Here is a 9720-nt window from a genome sequence, read left to right as displayed (position 1 = left end):
CCAGTAGGGGGCGTGCGGGTTGATGTAGATGTTTCTCTCATTGATGTTTCTATCTCTCTGTCCTTTTCCCTTCTTCTCTCTCTCAAATCAACGAAAAAAAACCACACCACATTAATAATGTATGGAATATTGCTATGTGCCAGGTGCTGGGATGCTACAGTTACTGCTCTCACTGGATTTACTAATAGGCAAGTAACTGGGCAATTACAATACACTCCTTCTGTAAAGCAGCGTGAGAGGGAACCCAGCCCTTGGTGGCTTAGTTAGCCACTTAGCATCAGACACCATTTCTCCAACAATTACTGTATGTAAACATTACGATCCATCAATTTACTTAATCCCACAACAATCTTGTGAGAGTTGTGTTTTGTCTCCATTTTAGTCATCTCAGCTGCTTTTTTTCAGACGCTTCTATGTGTCAGCGTGGAGGCTGGCTCACTCCTTGGGCTTGATTACCTTGGGCAGGGTGTGGCCTCAGTCCTCCAAGTCAGTTGGTCTCTTCAGTCTCCTCAGGCATGGATGTAAGTAATTAGCTTTGCAGGTACCTGTGTTTTTCAAGAATGATGTTTTTCCTTCTCTGCTCACTTGTTTTTGACATATGTTATATGTCATATATTATATTCTTTGGTTTTTCACACTCATAACTCATTTAGATGCTACTGGAGAAATTTAGATGGTCAGACAAATAGGTTGGGTGGGGCTCAGTTTCTGAGGTCTTGGGCTGGAACCCAGCTACATTGCCATGTGGCTTCATGAAGATGTGTAGGAGGCCATGAGAAATAGCCTGGTGCCCTGGGTCTGACCTTGAACCTTCTCCCCAAGGCTGGCGACCTTGGACAAGTTCCTCCCCATCTCTGGCCTATACTTTCCTTGCCTGTATCATCAGGCGGTGGGGCCAGCTGATTTAAGATTCTGTGATTCACATGGCTGCCTTGGGGGGCTGCCGTGGGGGTGTGACTGGTGATAGGGCTGAGGTCACCTTGACTTTTCACTGGGGCTGCCCCAGCTCTGGAACAGGGCTCCCCTGAGTCTGCCCCAAGGGGCCTCTTGGGTCATTCAGGTTGGCTGAAATCACCCAAAATCACGGGAACACTGTCACTCTCCTTCTCATTTCTGGCTGAATTACCTTCTGAGGTGAAGGAAGAGTGTTTTCTTTCTCCAAGGGACACATTTCTGGAGAATTGGTCCTCTTGGCATTTTCAAGGTTCTTTCATCTCAGAGCCAGGTGCCTGCCACTCCTAGATAAGTGGCCGCCCTTTCACGTTGCTTGGGTCACCTTGGAAAAAGCAGCCGGAGGCCAGCAGAACGGAGATCTTGATTTATGAAGAGGCTCTCGGTGCCAATGGGCCCACACCCCCTCCAGTCATATCATTCCTGGGCTTCACGGGGATTTGGGGAGCTCAACGTTATGGAGGAATAAATTCCTGGGCGGCTGTACCTCCGCCCTGAACTTTGGGATTTCAGAAAGGCACAGCTGCAGAAGGACTTAGAGATTTTCATGGCCCGCTCCTGACACATCTCCCCAAGGTGTCCCCGTGACCAGGCCCAAGGTTTTGTTTGTTTGTTACTGCTTATCTAGCAAGTGAAGTATTGCTTTTCGCCGGTCTGCTAGATGCTTTGAGTTTATGCTGAACCTCATCATTTGCAAATGTGACCATATAAAGTCCTCCTCAGTTCTCTTAACAACTCTTTTAGGTTGGAATAACCTCCCATGTTACAGACTTCCTTATGAGAAATGAGAATGAAAGCTGAGCAGTCTTTTTAAAAAATGTTTTTATTGATTTTTAGAGAGAGAGGAAGGGAGAGGGAGAGGGGAGAGATAGAAACATCAATGATGATCTATGGGCTGCCTCTGGGAGCCTGAAATCCAAAGCATGTGCCCTGACCAGGAAGCAGACCTCGCGGTGCATGGGTTGATGCTCAACCACTGTGCCACACTGGCTGGGTGGGAAAGCTGAGCAATCTTGGGTGGGAATCTTGCTTCAGGAGCTCTTTCTTCCCTGAGAGGGCTGGGAATCAAGTCCAGAATTAAAAATTAAAACCAAAAAGCATTGCTGTTTATACAATCAACTACATACCCAGTGTCTTGTGATTTAGGGCAACCTGGCTGGATTCCTTGCAGCCAGAGGGCTAAGGAGGGTTGGATTTAGGGGGGATAATATCAGATGATTTGATTGCCTGGGTGATTTATTTGCCTCTGAGAAAAACCCATCTCACTCCAGTTAATCCCTCTGATGGGATTCAGGGGTCTTTTCATCCAAAATTCAGGATTTCATTTGCCTTCGACCAATGCGCTGCTGCCCTGCTCCATCTCTCCAGTTGACCCTTTCCCGTTGGCCAGCTGTCTCCTGAGCATCTCCATCTGGATGTCCCAGTGGCCTCTGAAACGCCACCTGCCCCCAACTGTACATATCGCCGGGAGTGCATAGCTCTCCTCTTATTGGCTCCACATCTATCCCGTCTCCAAGCCAGAAACCCAGTGTGGTCCGTGACTCTCCCGCTGCCACATCCGATCAACCACCAACTCCCAGCTTAGCCTCCAAGATTTCCAGGGCTGGCCCACCCTCGCCCTTCCAGTCTCATGTTTCCTCGTGACAAACCCGTTCTGTTTCCCTCCTTGTTTCTCACCTCCACACCTTGGCTCATTCCTAGGCTTTGGATCTGGAGTGCCCTTTCCTCCTTTTCCACGTGGCCAGTTCTTCACCATTCAGGATTCAGCTCCAACTTTCTCTTCCCTTAAGAAAGCACCCCTTTGCCACTCTCATCGATACAGCTTCTGTATCTGCCACCAACGCACACACACCTGGTTTAACAATGACCCATTTACATGTCTGTCTTCCCAGGCTGTGGCGTTTTGAGGACATGGCCCATTCACTTTATTTTGTTCACAGAACTTATTGCTATCTGCAAGTTTAATTTTAGTTCCTTATGAATATACTAGAGGCCCGATGCATGAAATTCATGTAAGAGTAGGCCTTCCTTCCCCCGGCTGCCGGCACCGGCTTCCCTCTGGCACCCGGGACCCGGGCTTCCCTCACAGCCCCGGCTTCGTCCGGAAGGACGTCCAGTCTAATTAGCATATTACACTATTATTATTATATATATATTTTTTGGTCTGAACCTCCCACTACAGAGGTCAAGAACTATGTCTGTCTTGTCCTTTGTTGTGTCCCCAGAGCCTGGCACACAGCAGGTGACCAATAAATGCTCAATGAATGAACAGATTCGTGTTTGTTTCCACAGATGGCTTGGACTTAACACACAGTAGCTATGCTTAGATGTTGGTTGGTTGAAGGAAGAAATAAATAAAAACAGGATGTGCTGTCCCTGTTCCTTGTAGAAGGTGAAAGGAGAGACTGGGGGAGGGTGGCAGGTGGTTAGTGGGGCAGGGAGCCCAGTAAAAATTCAGGCAACTTTAATATCTGGGTCAGGACTAAGGCAAGGTGAGTGCACAAAAGTTAAGAGGGTCAAAAAACTCGGTCATGCCCAGCTGGCGTGGCTCAGTGGTTGAGCATTGACCTATGAACCAGGAGGTCCTGGTTCGATTCCCAGTCAGGACATGTGACCAGATTGCGGGCTTGATTCCAGTGTGGGGTGTGCAGGAGACAGCCAATCAATGATCTTCTCTCTCTCTCTTTCCCTTCCTCTCTGAAATCAATAAAAATATATTAAAACCTCTAATCATTAAGATAAATAATATTTTAATCCAATCTTTAAAAAAGTAAAAATGCACAAATCCATGATGAATAAAATGTCAAAATTTTGAGTGGAGACTGTTCTCAAAGAAAACCCAGAGGACCGAGCCAGTCAAGGGAGCGGGGAGCAGTCGCTCTGGTTCCTTTCTGTCCTGGTAAAGGCACCTGGTGGTCATCTTTGCTGTTATTGTTCAAGATGCCGGTGACCGTGATGGCAGGGCTGCCGTTGTTGCTGCTGCTCGTAGCTGCCATCTTTGGAGGACTCAGTGCCTACACATGTACTTTGAGTACATTTTCTCTCTCTAATGATCACAACCTTCATGAAGTAGGGATTTTTGTCCTCCTTTACAGTTGAGACAATTGAGACTCAGGAGAGTCAACAATTCCCCCTAATAAGTCACACAGCTGGGAGGTCAGCATCTTCAGTTAGGCAGACCACTGTGCTGCGGGCACGTGGCCAAGGTCAATGGGAACGCAGTGGTTGCAACCACTCGGCTCCACCTGCAGAGGGCGCCTTCACCCCACGGAACTGCCAGGGCTCCCCAACCTGCCCTTAGAACCCTCTTCCCTCTAAACCGCACCATATAATTAGACTTCTCAAAATATTCTCTTTGAGTGGGATGGGGACAAGCATATGCTACAGTCTTCTCCAATTTCATGAGCAGACTCTGGAACTCCCGGAGCAAAAGTCACGAGCCACCCTCGCTCCAGATGGGGCTGCGTTTCACACCGCTGAAGTCAGCTCAGCTGCTGGGACTTAGCAGTGGCCCAACGCCTTCTGGGGACTGTCACGTTGCCGGATCCTATAGCAACACACACACACACACACACACACACACACACACACGCACACACGCACACACGAGCTCACTCACCCTGCTAACCTCTGTGTCACTCCCATCTGCTTGCCACATCACCAGCATACTCTCAAATTAGCGGCTAATTTGATCCTCTGGGTGTGGGTGGGTGTGCGCTTTGTGAACACAGTCCATGAGAAAACTCCCTTTCCAGCTGATCTGAATTTTGAGCACCCCTTTCTATTAGAGACAGAATCACATAATGAAATGCAGAAAAGCCATAGTGGTAACTATTCATCTGCAGTGGTGACATATCCGCTCATAGGCAACAGAACCAGTCAGAGGGATGCAGAACGTTAAAAGCAAGTCAAGCCTGGCCGGTGTGGCCCAGAGGTTGAGTATCGACTATGAACCAGGAGGTCATGGTTTGATTCCTGGTTCGGGCACATGTCCTGGTTGTGGGCTCAATCCCCAGTAGGGGGCGTGCAGGAGGCAGCCAATAAATGATTCTCTCTCATCATTGATGTTTCCATCTCTCTCTCCCCTTCTCCCTTCCTCTCTCTGAAATCAATAAAAACACATTTTTATTTTATTTTATTTTTTTAAAAACACTTTTTTTTTTTTTTTTTAAAAAAAGAGGGATCTTTATTACAAAAAAGGAAGTCGACCTTTTAGAGAGGCAGGGAGGTGGAGTGGCTAAGTATGCAGGCCTTTGGGAATTCAAATCCTATTATACCAGCCATTTACTGTGTGACCTTAAACCAGTTACTTAACCTCTCTGTGCATTAGTTTCCTGTTGTGTAAAGTGGGGAAGAGAATCGTAATCATCTCACATGGAGGAGGAGCAAATGAATTGATATCTGTGAGGAGCTATCACTCTTAAACTGGTGGTGGGAAGCCCAGTTAGGGGAAAACAGGAGGTTAAGAGAACTGTGACTGATTAGGGGAAAGAGATTATGCTAGTCAGGAGGGGGAGACTTCAGCATAAATAAGGTGCCAAGGGTTTCAGGAAGCTTTAAACTATTATTTAAAAATACATAAGTAGTTAAGTTCTCACTATGTAAACATTTCAAGCAACATAAAGTTTAAATCCCCTCAGTCACACTTCCTTTCTCAGAAGTGATTGCTATTGTTGGTTTCAAGGGATTGCTTCCATATCTTTTTCTTTGCGTGTATAAGCATATGTATGTTGCTACAGAAATCCATGGCTTTGTTAAATTAAAAAAAAAAGAAAAAGCCAACATCAAGGGCTCTGTCTTGGATTTCTTCCCTTGTCCGTACACACAGATCTATTTCATGTTACGTGGTGCAAAATAGTTAAGCGTGGGGATGTACCACGGTTTGATCATTCTTCGGGTAGTTTTAAAAAAATGTTTTTCCTATTGGCTTAATAGCAATACAGAAATACAGGTTACTGTCCTCTTTCTAAAATACAAGATTGGTCATGTGGCTCCAGCTACTCCATACATTTAGGGGGTCCCATTGCTCAAACCCTAGTGTTTCCCGCAGGACTTCAGTCTCTATCTTAGCCACTTTATGATCACCATTTCCCAAACCTGTCACACACGCCCCTTTGTATCTCTACTTAGCTTGGCAGCTCTTTCTCCCTTCTCTCCCCAGTCATTCGTCCCTATCTTCATTCACTCCACAGTCACTCATCCTAGCCCAAACGAACACCCTCTCCCAGCTGGAAATAATTGGTGTGTGTGTGTGTGTGTGTGTGTGTATGTGAATCCTCAGCCTTTTTACCTTATTTACTTCTCCATTTGGCAAATAGTTATCAAGTGCCTGCTCCATCAGTCTGCCTCTTTGCTCTCTCCTGTCTGTCTCCCTGACCCAGCTGTCAGTCAGTTTCTTGGGGGCTGAGATCATGTCTCATTCCAGGGAGAACAGACATCTCGGTTTGCCCAGCCTGGTTCTGGTTTTCACCTGCTATCCTGGTGGAATGATTTGTAGTGCCCTCTTTCACTGTGGTTTAGAAGAAAACTTACATGATCTTTCTAGTTTTCCCGACAATAGATGCTTACAGTGAACGTCAATGCGAAAAAAAAAGAAAAGAATGAATGGGTAAATGAATGAATATTATTTGGTTTTCATGATTTAGTGATACCATCTTGCTCTGAGCTACAGCCTCGAGAGCACATACTGTGCTATGTAGAGGTCATTTCTCTCTGGGCTGTATTGCCTTTGAGGGGTTTATAGGAACCCTATAATCTCTAGACATCTTGCTTACAGGTAACAGGGTTTTCTAAATGTAAGATTCTACTAGGACCATCTAGTATGTTAAAAAAAATGACTGGTGCAAAGGCAACATTTATGAATAAAAGAATGATGACATTGAACTTGGGTTAGGAAGTTATTTCCAAGATGAGGTCGTCAAGAGCAGGGGTTTAGCAGGTGGAGCCATCCCGTACTTCCTGCTGTGTAACCTTCAGCAAGCCACTTTCTCTCTGAGCCTCAGTTTCCTTATCTGTAAAGTGGGGATAATAACCTCATAGCTTTGTTGTGAGAATTAGATGAGACGATGAATGTAAAATGTTAGGCTGAACCACTCTAGGTGACCATTTTGACCTTCAAAATGGCATTTCATATACTTCAACCTGGCAGGTGTCTGGCATGTAGTCAGTGTTAAAAAAAAATAGTGGCTGTGATTACTTCACATCTGGTCGGGTTGCTATTTCTGCTTCTGTTGCTTGGCTGAACAGACGTTTCATGCTTTCATCCAAAACATATTTGCTGAGCACCGACGATGTGCGAATAATTGCCATCAGGAAGGAAACAAGACATTTGTCTTAAGGGTTGAAAGTATCTCTTCAACACATTCAGTAGCACAGTCGCCTGTGAATAGGGCCTGGCATGCTGGTCAGGGACTTCTTAGAGAGTCAGCTGGGGGTAGGCCCATGACAGTGAGAAAGCGGGCCTCAGCTTGCAGAGCACGAGGGGCTGAGGCAAAGCAGGCTTGCCCTGAACCTGGCAGTTTGCTTCGTGCCCAGCTAGCGAAGACCAGCCCTGTGCTTTCTTAGAGAACAGGGCTGAGAAGGAGACCAGCTGGCCAGGGGCTGGCTTCTCCCTTCAGCCAGGAGGGGACAAGGCTGCCCAGCTGAGCTTTCTGCCTGAGCATATCCTTTTCTGCTTGTCCATCTGGAGAAGAGAGTCCACAAGCCGTCCTTCGGTGTCACTTACTATATTTAGTTACAAATAACATTGCCAGCAGCCCCTGGGACCTAATGCCACTTGGGTGAGGATCCTGAATAAGTCCCGCTGGAAGGCAGGATTCATCCCTGGTTGCTCTTTTGTTGGGGGGGAGGGGAGGGGAGAACCCCACTTTCACAGGCTGTGCCATAGTATGGCTCAGAGCTGGAATGAAGGGGCTGGGGGTAATGAGGACTCAACTTCCTTCACCTGCAACCCCATGACAACATCTTACATTAAAATGCAGAATCAAGTTGCGTCCCAGGGAATGGTGAAGGGAAGGAGGCTAGAGGTGAGGGAGTTATGCTTTTCCTTTCCATGGGCCTGGTAGGGTTCCCATGTTGACCTGGCCAAGGCACTCCCCTTGCTGAAAAGCAAGCCAGACCTGGTAACAAAGCGGCAGCCATGGTTCAGGTAGGAGGACCCTCTTGGGGGAGGGGGGGAGGCTCTGCACAGCAGGGCAGAGAGGACCCGTGCTTGTGTTAGACTTCTCTTTTTGGTATTACAATGCTAAACTTTTGTCAGGCATGTCAGCCAGACTCGCTGGACTCTGGGGATTTAAGAAATGTGTCTATTTCTACAGCCTGGCAGAGAGACTTCCAGAACTACGCCTTCCAGTATGATAGCCACTTGTGGCTATTGAGCACTCAAAATCTGACTAGTTTGAATAGAGATGAAAGTGTAAAGTATACATCAACTTTCAAAGACTTTCTACCCAAAAAGAATGTAAACTATTTCATTAGTATTTATAAAGTTTTACAACATGTTGAAATGGCAATAATCTGGAAATGATGGGTTAAATAAAACATATTATTAAAATGAATATCACCAGTTTTTTTACTTTGAACACCGTGGCTACTAGGAAATGTAAAATGACCTATGTGGCTTGCATTATATTTCTATTGGGAAGTACTATTCTAGAAGTCTCTGGGTGACTTTTCACCTATCCTGAGGCGAGTGAGTGGCCAAATGTGAAAACACCACCAGGATGGGTTTAGCACACCAGCATCCCTTGGGGAGACTCAGAAACAGGTGGGTCAGGAAAACCCATTGAAGATTGGCCTTGCTGTGGCTTGGGCCACATGAGTTGGGTATAAAAGAGAAGAGTGACCTCAGAGGGCTGGACCTATGAGTTAAGTCTGAGAGTAAGAGAACTAGTGATTTTTGTTTTGCAGTGGCCCCTTAAAATGGCTGCACCAAAGCATCAATCCAGTAGCCCAACATGGGACTAAGGGGTAAGAAGCCCCCGGGTGCACCCCAAAGAGTTTGGAAGTGGCTTCTAGGCTCAGCAAGCAACTTTAGGGCCTCAAAGACCCTGTTAGACCAAGGCTACATTGTATGGATTTTTATACCATGGGTTAAATCACAAGTACCTATGTGTAACAATTCCATGTTGTGAGAACATGGTACTCCCCCGAGCAGCGGACACTGTTGGTGCCCTGCCCAGATCCTTTTCTGGTTCTGGGAGCTCATCCCCAGCTCCTGTGACTTTGCTGCTAAAAACCACAGCTACGATCCTCTTTAGATGATTGCCCATGGGTTACTAGTGCCCTCGTACCCGTTCCGAGAGCCACTAAAGACAATGATTGGTGCAGGTGCACAACACTCCACCTGCAGATGCAGGAACTCTGAGACGCCACACAGACTCCAGAGCTCCCAGTGAGCAGGCGGAGGCTGCACCTGCAACCACACTCTCGTTTGGCTTCTTCTCTTTTTCCGTCCTGCTCTCTTCACTCCCTTCCTGGCTTCTCCTAGAGGCACTTCCTTAATAAATCACTGGTTCTCAAATGCTCATCTCAGGGTTTTTCTGGGGAACCCCACCATAAAAACACAGTCAGACTTTATTGTGGGTAGTGGTCTTGACCTTGGGTGGTGGCCATGTCATACACATCCACTGAGTACGTGGAGGATTCCAAACCCTTGAGATACCCTTGCTGAGAGGCCCCGACACTGTGCCCAGAAGAGCAGGGGCTGTAGGACCAGGAGAGGGGCCATGTGGTCTGCGTCCCTCCAGGTCGTGTCCAGGAGGCAGCAAT

This window comes from Cnephaeus nilssonii, assembly GCF_951640355.1.
Source record: "Cnephaeus nilssonii genome assembly, chromosome: 7".
NCBI lineage: Eukaryota > Metazoa > Chordata > Mammalia > Chiroptera > Vespertilionidae > Cnephaeus > Cnephaeus nilssonii.
This window is presented reverse-complemented; position numbering follows the sequence as displayed.